Source organism: Puntigrus tetrazona, unplaced genomic scaffold, assembly GCF_018831695.1.
Source record: "Puntigrus tetrazona isolate hp1 unplaced genomic scaffold, ASM1883169v1 S000000513, whole genome shotgun sequence".
Lineage (NCBI taxonomy): Eukaryota > Metazoa > Chordata > Actinopteri > Cypriniformes > Cyprinidae > Puntigrus > Puntigrus tetrazona.
The window spans coordinates 1,686,846-1,705,399 of NW_025048150.1; the positions used below are offsets into that span (position 1 = coordinate 1,686,846).

The window sequence follows — 18,554 nt, forward strand, 5'->3', positions numbered from 1 at the left end:
TCAAAGTAAACTTTCATAAACTAAAAACATGTGCAAGTATTAACTATAGTTGCGGTACTACTTGTAAATAGTTTGCTGATAGTATATTATATATATTATAAGTATATTAAAAGTATTTTTATAGAAACCGTGGCCCGTTTGAAATTTTTATGCAATGTGTCATTGAACAATAAGTCATTGGGTTTTATTATAATTTTTAATAATATAAAAACAATAAAATGCGCCGTTGCATTTTTTTTGTAAAATTTTTTTGCATTCGTAACAATAAGGTAAGAGCACGAGTCAATAAATAAATTCACAAGCATGTAATTTTTATTGTTATTTATTTTCCCACAAATAATGATGTTTTGAGGCTGAAAATATATGCATGGACAAACAATGGCAGAGCAGCCACATCTGTGGAGTAAGCAATTAAACGGCTGAATATTCACTACCCGCTCTCGTCTTTATGAGGCTGCAAGTGGGTTATTCTCAGATTTACATGAAATCAGGACCTTTATTATTCAGTGGTCAAGCCTTCATTTTACAGCCACTTTTTGTAACAGACTTTTAACGGCTTATTATATTTTTCTTCGCAGCGGCGCAGCAAAAGTTTATGAAAGAGAGAGGTAAATTATTTCAGACAGGCGCCTAATAAAAAAGATCTCGTAGCTCATATTTCAGCGAGCATTAGTCTACGTTCTCTGTGCTGGGCTCAAGCGAATGAGAAATACCTGATGGAGTTTTGGCTGGTGTGCCGTTTCCATTTATAATGAATGGTTAAATACAGAAGCACCTTATTTTACAGTCTGCCGAGGGGGGAGAAAAAAAATCATGTTTGATTTATTTAAGTGTCAAATGAAAAGAATAATATGTGTGCACATGCAAAATAAAGTAAATTTTTACACGTTTTCTCAAGTAATCGGTGCCTGAGTCGTGTAAAAGTGGCCTCTGTGATGCTAGAAGTTGTTCATATGCCGTTTTTTTTTTGTTTATTGCACTCTGCGTTATATATATATATATATATATATATATATATATATATATATATATATATATATATATATATATATATACATACACATATACATATATATATATATATATATATACATATATATATGTATATGTATATATATATATGTGTGTGTATATATGTAATTTATTTATTTATTTTGTACTCTACATTTAATTTCATTGCACTGCAAAGTAAAAATTCTGCCTGTTTTCATTGTATTGCATTGCAAAAAAATAAAATAGATTTTACTTAAAGCAATGCAATAAAACGAAGCATAATTTTGATTCGTTAATGCTCATTTTCCTCAACATTCAGTAGAAACGTATGGCAGTTTTGTTATGGATACAGTCAGAGAGAGAGAGAGAGAGAGAGGAAGATAATGTGATGGAAAGATATTTCAGTCTGGATTCTTGGAGGGTTTTATGGGGAATCACTGTAACGCTCTCAATTCAGATATGGAGTTAAACGCTGTGGACCGATTGGCAAAACCGCCTCTCTGCGTTTGATCTTTCCAGGGCTGATTTACATTCGCAAAGTGCGCCGCTTAATCTGCCCATTTGTCCTATCAAATGAAGGAGCGAAATGAGAAAGAGAGGTCAGAGATTTCGAAAGAGAAGTTTCGAAACCGAAAAATGGAGCTTTGGCTGTTTGGCACCGCACCGGATTCTGTGGAGTCGAAACTTGATGTCAAACCTCGATGTTTATGTCTTATGAAGAAAACGTTGCGTGATTGCAGAACGTGCGCGTTTTGGCTGGTTGCCAGGACGTTGCTATTGGAAAAACGGATGAGGCAGAAAATTGTGTTTCATACTGCACTTGAGTCTGGAGAGAGTAACTGACGTTAAAATGTAGACTTGTGTGTTTTATGAGGAAAATAAAAAGTGTGCGTTCTTGTGCGTGAATAATGTGTGTTTTGGGTAGATGCCAGGCTGTTGCTGTGCAGGTTTAAGCGTTTTCTTGAAATGTTTGCTGCACGTGCAAGTAAAGATACAGTCTGTGTGTGCAAAAGAAAGTGCGAATGCAATAGTTGTGGGATTTTATAAAAAAAAAAATCTAAAATGTTTTTGAGCATGCAAATAATTTTCTTTTTGATTTATAAAGAAAATGGAGCAAATGTGTTTTATAAATATAAAGTGTCTGCAAACACACACACACACACACACACACATATATATACACAACTATGTAACGACTATGTAACAACTTTGTAATAACTATGTAATAACTATGTATATAACAAAATAAAAGCATGGATCACGAATTAAAACTGTTAAGTATAAAAAATGCCGTTTTAACACGTCGCTATGCGGTCGCTAGTTGTTTTCTTACTGACCTTCACCAACAGCTTGACGAAAATCAAGAAAAAGATTCGTTTAATGACCTTTCCCGCCGCCTGCTTCAAAAAAGATGCGGTAATACCGCGCAAAACATTGCATTATACACCGCTGCAGAATGATATACGTTTGGGCAGATGCTATTTCTGTCTTTTGCGGTTGCGTGTAACCATTTCTCTCCTCTCGTCTTTGTAAGGCTCCCGCTGCAGACGGTTAACAGACGCCTCCTGCGAGGGACTTTGTAGATAGATGCTGTTTTGCCCAGCAGTTTTTCTGGAGCAGCAAGCCGTGCGCTATCTATACTTCACCAGAAGGCCAGTTCACTGACCCGCTATTGGATATTTGACGGTTCCACATCTAATATCCCATTACTGTAGAATGTTTCTGTTTCTGCCGCGCTAAATCTGTCATTCTGCCTCTGCCCAGTGTGAACGTGATTTACCATACGGCGCTAAAGGCTGGCGTCGGTCGGCCTGGCAGGGGTGATGAACTTGAGGTAGCCGTCAAGGGCCTGCGGTGAGGATGTGTCTGTGTGTCTACTCTTAAGTGTGTGTGTGTGTGTTTCTGAAAGCTGAAGCATCTGCGAGCCAGCGGGGAGCGTGAAGCGGCCCCAGCGTGATACAGACAGCGCCGGTCGGCACAGAGTTCTGTAGGTGTTACTCGAGAGCCGATGCAGATTGGCGAGTGTTAAAGTACCCTGTTATCAGTAACGGAAGCTTTATATTTCGGTTTTGGGAGTCGTCGATAACAGGTTCACTCGCGCGCAAGGTCAAACGCGCTCTCTTCATCTTGTGAAACGGGTTTACTCTGAACTTGTGTGTTTAAGGACTCCCAGGCGATTCACTCAGCGATTCGTTTTTTTCGAATCACTCGTTTGATTAGCGTCAGATTAGCGTCACGCTAATCTGCTCCGATTGGTCGATCGGTGTCGTAAGGAGGCACCGCTATGAAAAAAAACCCCAACATGCTTTGATACAAAAAAAAATGTCATAAAGTTATAATTTTTTTATCTTGTATATAATCATGTGTTTGTCACATCTTATAATATGGTAATTGTGAGATAAAAAGCTGAAATTATGACATGCTAATTCAGAACTATTGATAATATAATAATAATTATGAGAGTTAGATAATATATATAATAATTATGAGAGTTAGAGTTTTTTTTTCAACATTTTATCTCATAATAAATAAAATGTCATACATTTTTAGCTTGTCATAATTTTTAACTCTGTGTTTATTGTCGTAATTAAGATTTTTGTCACATTTTGGGCTTCATCATGAAATAGTTTTTTCTCATAATTTTAAGCTTATTTTATAATTATGACTCAGTATGTCAGAATCTTTACTTCTTATCATCATGATTTAGCATCATTTGTTGAATTGTTGCCATGATTTTGACTTTATCTCATAAATGTGTTTTTTTGTTGATGTTTTTGCATTTTGGCTTTATTTCAGATTATAAACGTGTGATAAATTGGCTGCAATTTTGCCTTTTCTCGTTATGATTTGTGTCATAATGTTGGCTTTTTGTTTCATAATTTTCACTTTATCTCATTTTGCGTTTATCTCATAATTATAACTTAGCATAATTTAGTTGTATGTCATACTTTTGACTTTTTCTCGTTATGATTTATGTCCTAATTTTGGCTTTTTGTTTCATAATTGTTGTCCACTTTATCTCATAAATGTGTGTGCGTTTTAACATTTTGAGTTTATCTCATAATTACAACTTAGCATATCATAATTTAGTTGCGTGTCATGCTTTTGACTTTTCTCGTTATGATTTATGGCGTTTTATTTCAGAGTTGTGCATTTCCATCTCAAACGTTCGACTTTATCTCATAGTTACGATGGTCTCGTTTTGGCCTTTTTACTAATTAAAATGTCCATTTGTGACAGTTTTGAATCTTTCTGAGCGTGCTTCCATAGACCGGACACACATAAAAACATGCGAGGTTTACGTCCCGTTTAGCCTTTAAGCGGTTGATCGGTTCCACAACCGGCCGGGTTAACCTGATAAATGGACTTTAGCAATGAAACCTGTGGTTTGCGCGTTTAAGCTTGTTTAACGGTGATTGATAACCGGCTCGAGCGCAATGGATGAGGGACTGGAAGAGTAATTCAGCATGGAGGGGTTGGTATTGACATGATCATTTGTACTGTTTCTGAGCTGTTCTGGGGTCAGCGAGGGGGAGTCTGGACATCCGCGCTTCCAGCGTCCTGAAAAAAGAGCGAGGACCCGCTGTTTTGTCCACACCGGTCCGGGACGGCCTCTAAAATCAAAGCTCTGCCGCCGAGGCCGCATTTATTTTTTTTTTGGAACGGAAAAAATACAGCACTATTGCGAAATGCGATCGCAGTTTTGAAAAAAACAACAACTCTTTTCTATTCGAATGCATTTTAAATCTAATTTATTCCTGTGGTGCAAAAGCTGAAAGGTCAAGTTCACCCTCCAGAGCATTTTTCCCAGCGGTAACCCTTTTTTCCAATTTGCTATTATTGCCGTAACCTTTATTAAATTAACATTAAGGGGCATTAAATTGCTGATTAATTGTCAAGATTTCAGAAAGGCTGCATTAGGAGCAACCCGAGTCGCCGTTAGCCTGTTGGTTAACATTAATACGGAGCCCGTACAGCCTCGGTGACAGCTGAAAAGTATTATTATTTCAGAGTTATTACGTTTCGATGAAAGATGGCGGGCGATGAGGCTGTCACAATAAGACCAGAAGCGTGTATTAGTTCCGGAAAGCTCCTGCAGCCTTCGCTTTGATATTTTATTATGTTACATAATGACATCCAGACATTTTTAAGTGAGGCTAGAGTGTTAAAATAGTTTTTTTTTTTTTTAAGGGTTGGGGGGGTGCTGCACACGTTCAGTCTTTTCAGACCTTGATCTCTTCTCTCTTTGAATCTTCGAATTCTCGCCTCTGTTTCTCTCTCGGATCAAACTCGCCGTGAATTTCTCCCAGCGTGTGACATAACGAGCAATGCCGCGTGACACCGAAATGAAACGTATCGATTTTTTATGCAGCGCATCGTAGCTTTTAAGATATTGCTTTCATTATTGTGGAATTAGTGCTGCATGCTTTGATGTCTTTTATCTTGGACCACACACATGTGATTGAGGCAGAGGATGCTGGGTAACGGTGGACGGACGATCTAATGTTGCATAACACTGATAACTACACACGTACACTAACAAGAAGGCCTGCATCTCCTTTAGAGAGGTTCTGTAGCTTGCAGTGTTTGCTAAGTCGAACATCACCGGTACGATTTGCCCGTGAGCATTAAACCGAGTATTTGCATCGTCCAGCAGCAGACATGAATAATTCCTCCTCCGGGGCTTTTAGCATGGTTTCTGTGCCAGTGGCAGAGTTTTTTGGGATTCTGGTAAGTTAGAAAAGGCCAGCGCAAACAGCACGGCAAGCTTTTTATACAAGCTTCACTTCTACATTTCTATCTTTCGTGGAAAATTAAATCAAATAAAATAAGAGTCACCAGTATGGAAGCCCATTTCCATCACTAGGAATATATATATATTAAAATATGATATAAATAGTTTTTTTTTTATCTCTCAATCATGACTATGCCATAATTTTGTATTTTTATCTCATAACTTTAACAATCCCATAAGTATGAGAGTATTTCATAATGAAAATAATTATCATCATTTAGAATTTTAACTTAAAATTATTCAAATATATATATTTTTTTCAGAATCTTGGGTGCTCATTAAACTTTTTTTTTAATCTTATTTAGTTGTTTCATAACTATATAATTTTTAATATAATTACATAATGTTTTATTTATTTTTTTATTTCACAGTTATCAATAAATATGTAAAAACTGGGATAGCTATAGATTTTTATGTCATCATTTTGGCTTTTTTATTCACTTTCACTGAGTGTTTTTTGCTACTGCTTTTATTAACAGTAAATATTTTTTCCTAATTAAACAGGACTCACAAAAGGTTCAGGACTCTTTTCATGCAAGATCATAAAAAAAATCCCATCCAGCATCATGCGTCATGTTTTTCATGAGTAAGCTCTTCTCATATTTAAAAAAGCTAACAAAAAATCTAGTGCTAACACTATATATATTTTTTAAATTGCATATCCCGTTTCCCTGTTTCACTGAGTTGTACGCCGAAAGGATTGGTGCCATTATTTGAACTGGTCTTCATAACAATGCAGTCGCTCTTTATGGAAAACATTTCTAAATATTGAATCAAAGCCAAAGCTGTACAACTCCCTGAACAATAACTTGCATCCAATATCTCTGAAAACAAATAATGCTACATGTTTTCTGCTGTGAAATGCATTACAAACGGCGCAGTTTAGACTGCTGTCTGCTCCCTCACAACTAAGCATTGATCACAACACGTCAGCGATTTATAGAAACTCAAATACATCCGCACAGACTCTTGCAGCTTTGGGGATTCAGAAAACGTTTGCGGCACAGAAATTTTAATACGTCCAATATAGCAAAAATAAATTCACCACCACCAAAAAGAGATGAGAGAAACATATTGCTAATATATAATTAAATGCATGGACTTTTAATATATTTTAATTCGTTTTTAACAGGCATTTTAGATGCATTTTGGCCAATATTTTGCGTAAATTTTATTTTTTTTTTTATTAACAATTTTGATAATTTTTTAGTCTGTATCATGTAAACTAAACGTATTAATTTAGCAGACGGCAATGACTACAGCGACTTCCAAGGATGCATTTAGTCAGATTAGTGCATGCGCATTTACTGAGAATCCAAAAACGTAATTTTTTTATGGTAAGTTTATCAATTTAAAATGTCGTTTATTACTACTTTATAAAAATGCACATTTACTGAAATATTTTGGAGAGAAAAAAATATTTTGCTGTATGGGCGAGTAAGAGCTCGGTTTTGCGCGTGTATGTGTTTTTTTGCAAAAGAAGCTTTGAATGTCTTTCATGGCGAACAAGTATGTGGTGTGTTCAGTGCCAGTGTCCCCGTGGCGTCTCGTAATGATTGATGTTGGCAGCGGAGCAGCTGCTTCACGCTACAGTCTCGCAGGGCCGTACTTCCACATCTGTAAACAACTAGTACTTTTCTCTTCCATTCGTTCGAAAAGCTTGCAGGAATTTGTTTTTGTAACTCTTTGCTTGAAAAGTGTGCCTTCTGTAAAAATGCCACTTGGGTTGATTACATCAATATTTAATAGATATTTTATTATTTCGCACCAACGATTGCTGGTCAGCCGATATGGTGGATACTTTCATACGTGAATATATTATATATATATATATATGCATGCACTGGCGATTTTGGCCAAAATGTCATAAGTTAAATCCAGATTATCTCATTCTGCGCATTATTTTCGGTTAATGCTCACTGGTCACTTCTGATAGTTTTTATTTCTAGAAGTTCCAGAACTATTTCCGTAATACTATGAGCTGTTTTATTTCCAAAGATCAATGAAATCTTCTTACGAGCCCGTGAAGTGAAAAATATATTCTCGTCTTCTGAAGGCTGAATGTCTTTAAAAACCTTGTGACCGATGATTCAATCAGCCGAATGAAATTATTATTTCTTAAAATGATATGCAGACGAGTTCTTTACTGGAAGAAATCTTCACTTTCAATACAGCATTCAACAAAACCTTAACACTTTGTTTTCCGAAACAGACCTGGCTCGCTAACTTGTCTTGTAAGGCACAAAAATTGCCCCAAAATACAGCGCTGGTCAAACGTTTGGGATAATTGAGATTTTATAATGCTTTCGGACAAAGCTTCAACTGGAGTAATGATGCTGAAAATTTAGTTCGGGTCCTTGATTCTGATTGGTTGAGCTGCATTCAGAGCTGTTGTAAAATACTCTATAATATGTTTGTTTACTTCTGTGTGTTGCTTGGCAACCACAACTGTTTCTGAGGAACTATATTGTTTGGCGGAAGAATACTTTTTTCATTACACTTTATTTGCTCTGTTTTATTTTTACTACGTGTATGAAATAACTGTTTCATAAAAAAGCAATAAGCACCGTGAAGCTGTGGTTTACGGTGAATTTATAACAGATCAAGCTCCGCATTGCATCGTGGCTAATAATACCCCCTAGCTGTTAGCCACTTATGGCTTTTATTTTGCAATATATTCAGACAAAAAAACGGTTCACTGTAGTTTTACTGCATTTTTTTAAATCAGGTAAATGCAGCTTTGCGCTTGTTTCAAAAATCTAAATCCCTCCAAACTTGAAAAGTACTTTCCAAAGCAGTTTCCAATAGAAATAAACACTAAAACTCGGACACCTTTTATTAGTTTTCATACAAATTTAGAGAGTTCTGATTAATAAAGCGTCATTTTCAATATCATGTTATGACAAAACAATATTAATACGCTAGGAGCGTTATCATCGCGCATATCCAGCTTCATATCTATGCATTTCCATTGACGGTAGGTTTGTTTGACGGTAGATCACGGAGTACAGAGATGTTCTTGAGAGACGAGACGCTCAGGTTTGAATCCTGTGTAAGTGCGCTTCAACAAAATGAAGTTTAAAGGGTCAAATCAACTAATGTGTTTTGACCTCAGCTTTGCGTTTGTGAACGCTGTCAGGTAGCTTCAGGGTTGGATTTGGCGTAAGGCGTATTTCCAACGTGACAGAGCATTAACTTTTAGCAACAGTCCAACGGATATTTCAATTCTGATCCAATGCAATACATACCTATATCAACAGTAATAAAAATGTGCATTGAACTTGTGTTTTAGAGCCGCTCGGTGAACATTTCTCTTTGAATCTGCGGCGAAGCATGCAGTAAGGCGCTTAAAAACACAAAAAGTGCTACGTTTAAGAGACAAGATTGTTTTCTTCTTTTCTTCTCCACTTTGACTCGACAGATATATTGAATGCACGAAACAAAAAGAAAGTCCACGAAAGAAAGTAGAGACGCGAATGCTTTCGTTTTTGAGCAAACTGCCCCTTTAAAGCTGCCCGTGTAGTCAGCTCGCTGGGTTTTGGAACGGAGCGGCACCTCAAACCCCCCGAAATCCAGAACACCTGCCCGAACGGATTGGGAAAGGTGTAGCAGTTTCTCCTCGGCAAAGCCGTTCTGCTCTCCACGCTCTCTGTCCAGCAAAGGTGCTAAATTGATTGGGAGTCGGGTTTAATCGTCCGGCGTTTTCTGGAGGGCTTTCGAAGGCTTCCTCCTTTTCTGCCCCATCAGGATCGGGGAGGGGAGGAGAGATAAGCCGGCGAAATCTGGCCTTTCTCCCTGCATAGGCTCTCTGCTCCTAGATAATTCCCCTCTGGAGACGCATTCAAAGCAACAGGACTTAGCCGGGCACACAGAGCGGCTACGCTGGGGGAAGCATGTCTCACAAACGCTCTTGCAGACGAATTGCTTAATCAGAGGTAAATTGCTGGGAGGATGTGGAGGCCTATAACGGGATTGGTTTGTTGAAGGGAGCACAAAGCGGGTCCTTCCTCCAAGATTAGAGCAGGAAATGTGACCTTCACACACTGAGACGAAGCTCTACGGTACGACAGGACCTCGAGTGATACGACCGGGCTAGCGTTCGCTTCCGCTGTATCTGACAGACGCGCTTTCTTTCGTCACGCTGCGACATAGCCTTGGAACTTAAATGGATCGATTCATTTACAAAGCGTTTTTAATAGCCAAAACAGATATTTTTATAAGAAGCTGTTCGAGAGATATTCAGCTGCGCACACGCAAACAAAAAAAGTCAAATAATGGCTTTATGAAGGTGCATTTCAGTTGAAATATCCGGTGCATTATTTCATTTTAATTGCTGTTGCAAATATGCGGTAATCAGAATTATATATTGCGGTGCGGTCAGATGTTTTAATTAGCACTTTTATTAAAAGTTGGACATAAATAATCAGCAAATCAGGATATTATAATGATTTCTGAAGGATCAGGTGACACCGAAGGCTGAAAATTAAATGTGTGCTGAAAATTCAGCTTCGATCGCGCGAATAAATTAGATTTAACGAGATATTTACATAGAAAACAATTATATTAAATGGTAATAACATTTCACAAAATTGCTGTTTTCCTTTATGTATCGTTATCAAACAAATGCAGCCTTGTACGAGTAAAATGATGCCAGTGTGTGGTACGGGAAATAAATGAAAACAAAGCAAGAGTATATTTTACTGACCCTACTGGAAGCTAAATTACTTGGTTGCATTTTAATTAAGCACAGTTATTCTTCCCCCCTTGCAAACAAGATTAAATATGTTTAATTTCGCTTATCTGGCAAATGCATTTAATTAAAATTATTATTTTTTTTTTTAGATATTTTGAAAAAAACGCTAAGTAAGATCAGCCTTATTCCTGTATTTAATTTTAATTAATTGTATTTTTTTATTGGGTTTGGCAACGTTTATTTATTATTTTTATTAAAAATAACGCTGCATAAAAAATGAGCTTTATTTACTGCGGCAAATCTAGATTCAAATGAGACTTTATTTTTTTGCAAGTGTATGCGGATGAAAAAATATTGATATTGTTTACATTTGTGGGTGATATAGACGAGAATTGTGTTTCGAGCTCATTGTGCTCTTTTTTTTTTTTTTTTTTGGCTTTGTTTTTTCAGGCAGATTAATATATGTGTAAATTTGCCTTTCAGCCTCCTCGTCTGACACCTCGACAGTCGGCCCGTCACTGAGATTTCTCTATTTGCATTCAGTTTCAGAAGCGGCTCGTCTCCGTTCTTCTCATTCGCGGTGGCATTGTCTGACGCGCATCTGGAGTTTCGCGACTAGGCCCGAGCGAAACTCTCGAAGAAGTCGTAATCGAATCTAATTTCAAAGGCCGAGCGTCCTCCGTGTTCCTGGATCGGTGCGCAGGTGGCAGATGGTGAGGTGAAAACCCGATCCGCTGACTTTTGGCTCTGGATGCAGTATAGAGGACCAGAGGAAGATGAAGGCAACTTTGATGTCTCATTCAGCCGTCCGTTTGATGTCACTCCGTTATCCAGGAGCAAAGATGGATTCGCTGCTAAGAATTTGCAAAAGCAGACAACTGATCTTTTGAAGAAGTGCAGCTTTAAAAGGCTTTGTGCCTGCCATATCTTAATGGAGACATATTTTCACTTGTTCGCAAATTGGGTGTTTCTTCAACTACAGACACTTTTATATCCCACGGATTTATTCTTATTCTAGCTGACAGATTTCAACTTTTTTTTTGATTTACGAAGGCCGCATTAAATCGTCTTGGAAGCGTTTTTACTACCACTTCATCTTTTTTTTTTGTTACGATTTTTGTGTATAGATTTTTTTTTCTCCAGACTTCAGTCTTATCAAATATTTATCACATCCCCCCCAAAAAATGATGCCGTATTGAAGCGAGTGCATTAATGAGCGTCGGCTCGAGACGTGTGAAACTCCTTAAGGCACGGCCAAACTTAAATTAGCACAAAACGGTCACATGTCAGCCTTTAAACCACGCAATCGGCCGTACTTGCGTTTTTAACAAAATAAAAGCATCGGATGCAGTCGGTCTCTTTGGTAAGTGACAGTGTGGTTTAATCCTAAATGAAACTATAAACTAGTAAAAAGAGATCAGCACACTGTTCAGATACACACTGCGCTTATTTTAGTACTTCAAGTAATTGAAAATGATAGGCTAAATGTTGCCTTGGCAACTAACTGAAAGTTCTATTGTTGCATCTAATTTTATTTCAGTTAATGTTCTCTGTAACCTCATCACTTTGGGGATCACGTTTTTTTAATTACGTTTCATGTAGATTTAAAAACACCTCTTTCACTTCTGCACCATTTACGATTGATATGATAGGTGAGGTTGAGTGCATTGCATTGTGGGATATGTTAGTGCATGCGCGTTTGGTTACACGCATTGCATTTATTGTTTTTACAATACAATACATTTAGATCAATTTAAAAATGACTGCATGTATTACGTGTAACGCATTTAAAAAAAAAAATCAAAGTATAAATACACAATATATTTATGCAGCATATTCAAAATGTTTAGATTGATCTATGTTAAAACCTCCTAATAAATGATTTTAAGTTGACTGGTGACTCTCTTTTCAATACTAAAGCCATTGGGAGCAAACTTGTATTGTACTGCATCAAGTATTTCTGTTTTTACTGAAATATAAATGAAGACTTCTTTTTGTAAGTTTGTAGATACTGAACTTCTTCTGTTTCTTACAGAATTCCCTATAAACAGCTTTTATCGGGGAGTTTTGAGGACGGAAAGACAAGAAGGCAGTGTAAAGCCGGCACGAGTGCAGGATAATACCGGCTGCTTATCACTGGATAGCCATCGACTCACTGATATGAAGGTTGCGGTGAAAGATGACCTATTGCTTATTGACAGTCAAGTAAAAGTCTTCTCAGTTTTCTTTGCTTATTGCAAATGCTCAAGTATTTCCTTTAAATGTCACCCATAGAAGAAAGTGGTGGTCCTAAAACAATTTTATGTATATATTTTCACATTCAGCATGTTTCGTGGTTTTAAATAATACATTTTACAGTTTAGAAATTCTGTATTGCTTAATTGTGTACGATTTTTTTCAGTTAACATTTTAATATCAGCCAAACTAGCATATAGTGATCGTGTTGGAATTTTTATTGTTTTATTTTTATTTTATTCTTAAAAATAAAATAAAAGTAATATATATATATATATATATATATATATATATATATATATATATATATATATATATATATATATATATATATTTTATATATATATAATAATAATTTTTTATTGAATATATATATTAAAATATTTAAATATATTTTTAAAACTGTATATTAAATCACTGCTGTTAAATGTCCATTAAATTACACACACACACACACACACACACACACACACACACACACACACACACACACACACATATATATAAATTTTTAATGCATTTATATATTGCATTTAATATGTATTTTATTTATTGTTAAAAAAAATTCTTCAGTTATATTTTTTCCATTTTAATAAAGTCTTTTGCATGCAAAATGTTCCCAAATGTTTGCTGAATATAAGCATATAAATGTATCTATTAATCTATGCAAAAGGACTTTTCTTTATTAATTATTATTCGTTTTTTCCGCGTCAGCCGTCAAAACAGACCTGCAACCGGTTTCTGAAAACCAGGGCTTTAAGGTAAACAGGATTCCCGTTGTTTTCAAATAATCTGTGAGCTATAATTAATAACTAATTGTGCAGTGACACGCGTTCAGACTTGAGGTAAGAGAAGGACAGGCCTGGTTTTAAGCCTGAAATAAGACAAATGAGGACAGGAGGCTGGGAATGATTGTAATTTATTTTCTTGGGTTTTCTTTTTGCCTTTATTGGATGGCAGATCCAATTAATCCCCGGGGAGACGGTACGGGAGAAGCTGCAGCCGACACAAAGATGAAGCTTGTTTTACCTCAGATCATGGCAAACTGAAACATTTGTCTCCTGAGCACTCGTCGCCTTCTCTCTCGTGTTCTTGCAGAGCCGGTTTCATCCCGGGTGACAGGATCCGCTTCGACAGACGAAGGCTTTTAAACGCCGCTGAAAAATTACTCGGCACGGCAGGTGTTTGCTGTTTGTTTTCAATTCCCATTAGTCTCTTCAGGTAAGAGTCCTTCCTCCAGTCGATGTGGAGAGACGCTCTGTGTGTGATGTGCAACTCAAATAAACCGTTGCGAAGGGTGTTTTCAGCATAAATAGAAAGTAGTTTTGTGATTTCCTTCGAACTGTACTTTACTTTACCTGGAACTAGATAACAGCCTTTAAGAAAATGAATTTTTGGGTTGCCTCTTAATTAGAAAGCACAGTTGCTCATAGGAAGTCATAACACCTAGAGAGGTTTTAGTTAAGTAAACTTTATTTATAAATTTATTTATTTAAATTTATTTAAAATTAATTTGTTTTGCCACAATGCTCTATTTATTATCAATTAAATACTTGAATTTCTAAAAAAAAAATGTGTGTATATATATATATATATATATATATATATATATATATATATATATATATATATATATATATATATATATATAAAATATTTGTTTTTTTAGGTTTTTTTAGATTTTTTTTTTTTTTTTTTTTTTACTATTTTTAATAATATATAACACATGAATAATTTTATTTAATTTTATGTTGACAGGGAAAACATTACACTTTTAAGTAGACTTTTAAGATGCCTTTCAGTCACTGGTAAAACTTAATATGATATAATACATGTTGTTTAATGTTAAAATTAGTAATGTTTAATACTAATTTTGTCCCAATGCATGACAATTTTTGAATTCTCATAGTTGTGTGCTTTTGTAGGAGTGTCATTATTTTAATAATCTCTTATTATATATATATATATATATATATATGTTATAATATATATATATATATATATATATATATATATATATATATATATATATATATATATATATATATATATATATATATATATATATATTTATAAACATTTGTGGATAAAATCTGCTTGCTTTTCCATGAATAGTCTTTTAATTATTATATTTGCTAAATGTTTACATTGTTTTTTTAAGAGTAACATAACATATGGATGCCTATTTTTAGACTACATATGCATTTTATTCATTTATTTATTTTTTGGCTCAATCTTTGTCTCTTATTCAGTACGTTTTAGACATTTAATATGCACACGTGACTATACTTTTACGGCACGTATTAGGCCTGGAATTTCCTTTCCTCATTTCTCGGGTGATAACAGTTGGTGAAATGCGCTACGAAGAAGACATTTTGAGTCGGACACGAACACAGCATCGCCTGATTTCTTTGACATTCACAATGTGAGCAATTCCGACGCTGATTGTGCGATGGGACCCGTAATGGGCCCGGATCGCTTGTGGGATAAAGAGCAGCCAAATTCTTTTTGCCGACCTTGAAAATGGAAAGGAAAGGCCAAGTGTCTGTGGAGGACCAGCGCATCCGGCAAGGTCCAGCTCTGAAGCCACGGCTTTATAAAGACAGAATGAGCTCTTTCCATGCTAAACACCGTCTCAGCTAGCTCTGTCTGCTCAACCCAAGGCCAGCCGGAGCAGTCTCAGTATTTGTAGACGGATCAGAACAAATCTCCCGCTGTTCAGAGAGGGCACGCCGCTGAATATTGATTATTCAACAGCTTCAGATCAATGGGACAGAATTGGGTGTGAAGGGGATCGTTGGAGAGCCAGGCATACTTATACCAAAAAATGACAAGTATTTCTTTACAGTACAACATCCCTAAGAGGGATATGTTTGCGTACAATCTTACATTAAAAATATTTTACATATAAAAAAAATTTTTTTCTAGCATACATTTTGCTTATTTATGTCAGGGGAAAAAACGGTTATATCTTAAATTAAGTATATTTTATACGTAAATTGATAGCAATGAATGCAATTAAATAAATTTCAGTGAAAAAAAAACAAACAAAACATAGTAATATGTTCTAAAAATAGGTTATGATTTTGAGAGTTTAGCTAAAAACAGCTAGGCAAGTAGAATTGTAGCATTTTAATTAAAATGATTAAAATGGTATTCATTAAATAAATAAACATTTCTTATTGAGTGTGTTTAAAAGCTGTATTTATGTAAGAATCTTGAATCCTAAGTTTATTCGAGTATATTTTTGTACATAAATTGGCTAAAGTTTAGTGGCGTTTGTTTAAATTGATATAACGGGGTAGAAACGGGTGTGAAGGGGATCGCTGGAGAGCCAGGTAAATATAAAGCAATCGCCAATGATGCCTAGAAAAACTATTTATGTTTATCTTTTTAAGTCAACAATGTAAGTGGGTCAAAACCTTTCATCAAAGTCGACTTAAAGCCAAAAATGCGCTCTTGTGCAACTTTTTTGTATTGTTTGCTGTTCTTAAATTATACATTATATATTGCTTATACTTTAAGTTGATATAACAGTAAAATCAACGTAATGCAATGAAAGAAAAACACATACTGATTAGGCCCGGTTTCTTTCCTAACGCAAACACTGCTGTAACTGTGAATGTATTTGTTTCTAGTAAGAAATGCGTTTCACTGAACATTTCTCTCGTCCCAGACTGGATTTGGCGGGCCTCTCTAACCTGGGCCAGGCTGGGTAAACTGCGTCTAGCCGCGGTCTCGGCGGATAGTCGCTGGAATCAGGAGGGTCTTGTGGTAAACACGCGGCTCTCAGCGTGTCCCGCCGCTGCTCTTTGAAGCTCTGCTGTGTGATGGCTGGCAGCACTACACACGGCCACCAGACAGGAGTTTATGCTAAACGTGTTTTCCAGCGTAAAATCACTTTGTAGTAGCTGCTGCTGCTTCCCTCGAGTCTCTGCATTCGAGAGCAAATGCTAATGGAAAGTAAGCGATGCAGTAAGTTGGTTATGCGTCGTATAAACATGCATGGAACAAAAAGCATGTTGCGTGAAAACATCACTCTAACTTAGGCGTTTTTATTTCTAAAATTAGTTTGCTTTATTCAACCAAGTCTACAGAAATATAAAGAATAATTGGTGGAGAGTGCAAATGATGGATATGCTTTTTTTATTAATTGTTTCCTAACATTGCAATCGTTCTGCATGCTTTTTAGTATATTAGCAGAGGGCTGCTTTCTGACCTTCGGTAGCTTGGGAGGGAATCTTTTAGGGGCTGCAGTGTTAAAAAAAGCGAACAATTACGTCTTACTTCATCGGGAAGCATCCGTTCTATAGATGTACCAGGCGTTCAACCTTCAGAGGCTCAGCAGAACTGCTATGTTTGTATATGCTGTATGATATATTATTGCATTTCTATGCCTAGTAATGGGAAACGGTTCACATGCACTGAAAGTCTGAGACCACTTTTCTAAGCATTACCAAAATGTGATACCAAAACGATTCAATTTTAATCACTGTTCAAATGCATAGATATTAAATATGCTTAGATGCATTTATTACATTATTAAAGAAGTCAGATAATGAAATTACATGCATTGTGTAATTCTGAACTTTCACTTAGTTTATCAAAAATAATGGCAAAATTAGCATTTATTTATTTATTTATTTACTTGTCCAACATTTTTCCCAAATGGCACATTAATGGAAGTTTTGCAGCATTTCCTCCCAAATTATACCCACATGCAAGTAATATCAGCCTAAAAATGTGGAGAGAAAAAACGTTATTATTAATAACTGCGGTATTATTTGCAATTGTATAAAATATAAAGCATGCTTTAAATATAAATGTGTAGTTATGACACCTAAGACCACCATAATGGTAATAAGTAAATGCATAGTCACAATAAATAAAGCACTGGCAAGTTTTAAATCAGTGGTGTAGAAATGGGTGTGAAGGGGACCTCTGGAGAGCCAGGCAAACATAACTATCAATAATACACATAAAATATGTATTATTTAGCGATGTGTGGGGACATTTTGTGTATGAAGTCATGAGAATGAGTTGGGATCTGTGCAAAGGCCTGTAGCCACCTTGACCGCTGTACACAGAATGCCTCAAACGGCTCAAAAATAAAACACTAATTGCTCCAGCAGGTTTCTCGCTGACATTTGTCACACAAAACTCCGGCGTGTTCACACAGAGTCGGCGGACACGCTCCCACGCAGCCGCTGCGCTCGAGAGGAGCGAGACAGCCCAGGAAAACATTTCTCGAAACATCTGTTAAACATCAATACAGTTTCAGACGTGCTCCTCTGGAGTCTGCGGCTGATCAGCGGACTTAAATTGGAGAAAGGAAGCGTTTTCAGAGGGAAGAGTGAAGCTTAATTGAACTGTTTCACCTTGTGAAATGCACACAGCTGGGATTGACAGCGGAGGGTCAGGGAGGCTGCGAGAAGTGGATGGAAAGATGGAATACTTTATTAAAACAGTTCCTCTCATTCCTTCTCTCCCACGTGGCTTCTCTTTTAAGCTGCAAAAGTAGAGAACTAAGGCCAGAAACGGATTCTACACAAGTGTAGACATTAATGGAATTGCGAGCATGTAGCATCCTTTTACCTTCTTAAGATGGGTTACCGTAGAGCTTCCTTCAAATATCTGTGCCTTTAAACTATTTTTTTTAATTCTTTCTGTGGTTGTGTTTAAAATAGTGTTTACTTTAAAAAGTACCCTGATTTTAACAGAAAAAAAAACTGAAAATGCTACAGTAAAAACCTGTTAAACGGTAAATTTCTGTAAAATTTACAGGAAAGCTGTTGCATTGCATTTCAAATTTAGTTTGACTTAAATGCGTTTTCTTTT

The 18,554-nt window shown here is 36.1% G+C and overlaps 1 long non-coding RNA gene across 2 annotated transcripts in view; it reads left to right on the forward strand.

Moving 5' to 3' along the window:
- The window catches only part of LOC122334346, a 32,535-nt gene extending 15,618 nt beyond the window's left edge, over positions 1-16,917 (forward strand). The window contains exons 3-8 of one of the 2 annotated variants that reach the window (XR_006248747.1): positions 11,025-11,844; positions 12,517-12,686; positions 13,431-13,477; positions 13,677-13,700; positions 13,815-13,937; positions 16,393-16,917. This is a non-coding gene — a long non-coding RNA (uncharacterized LOC122334346). Of the gene's footprint in view, positions 1-11,024; positions 11,845-12,516; positions 12,687-13,430; positions 13,478-13,676; positions 13,938-16,392 lie in introns of both variants that reach the window. The other variant, XR_006248746.1, reaches the window with a different exon arrangement.
- Positions 16,918-18,554: the final 1,637 nt, after the last annotated feature.